This window comes from Meleagris gallopavo, chromosome 15, assembly GCF_000146605.3.
Source record: "Meleagris gallopavo isolate NT-WF06-2002-E0010 breed Aviagen turkey brand Nicholas breeding stock chromosome 15, Turkey_5.1, whole genome shotgun sequence".
NCBI classification, from domain to species: Eukaryota; Metazoa; Chordata; class Aves; order Galliformes; family Phasianidae; genus Meleagris; species Meleagris gallopavo.
Window position 1 is genome coordinate 3,465,425 of NC_015025.2, and position 1,078 is coordinate 3,466,502.

Consider the following 1,078-nt stretch of genomic DNA (forward strand, 5'->3'; position numbering starts at 1 on the left):
AAAAAAAAAAAAGACCAAATAATTCACTAAAAAATGAGAAAAACACTATTTCTTGTTTTGCTTTGTCAAAGACCAGAAAAGGAGAGGTGAAAGTTAATCTGTGATCTTACACGTGCTGTTGGCAAATTGGTCTTTACTGGGAAATGTTCTATAGTGTCAAATGTTTCCCTGTTAGAGAGGGCAGTAGACAAGTAGCTGCCCTGCTGGCTGTGGAGTTAGAGGTAAAACTGGCTGTCGAAGTGACAGGAACACCAGTTTAGGTGCACATGTTGGAATCCATGTCTGATGGTGAATATCTTAGTGTTTGTGGTTATTATTATTATTTTTTTTTTCCTGGAAACTTTTCCATTTAAAATTTTATGTTTGTTGAAAAAAACATTTTGAGCACAAACCCAACGTAACATAGCATTCCCAGTCTTTGTTGGAGATGTCTGTGGCAGTTTCAGGGCAGTCTCATCAGGCTCCTTGTTGGACAGGTGGAAGGAAAACTTTTCCCTTCACAGAAGACCAGAATCTTGAGTCCATACTCGTGGACCAAGACCTTGTGATGTAGACACAGAGCACGTTTTCTGTGTGCATCAGCTCAGTGAGCAATGTTTTGTGCATCAGTGTGCTTCTGCATGGTCTTCAGGTGTGCCAAGTAAGGGACTGAGTGTTCTGGAACAGTTTTTCATGTCATGTGCATACCAGCTTTGTTCTTCATCTTGATTACCTTTTGACCTGGCTTAAACTTAAAAAGATGCTCTACTTGCATCTCCCTCGGGCCTCTCCATTTTCCAAGTCATCTCTAAATATTTAAAGATTTCTAAGGCACCCCGTGTTTGGCTCGTTCTTTTAATAAACTTCAGCTAAAACGTTCGGAGCTCCAACCTCCGTCAGACCGGCACACGACCGTCACGTGGATGCTTTCCGCTTCCCCGATTTACAGCACGTTTCCCCGCCGGCCGCCCTCTCGGTGAATTCGTAGCCCGCGGCGCACGGGCGCTCCCGGGAGGGGCAGCTCGGGGTGAGCGGGGCCGGGCCGCTTCCCACCGCCAGAGGGTACTCGGGGAGTGCGCACGGCCCGAACAAAAGGCGC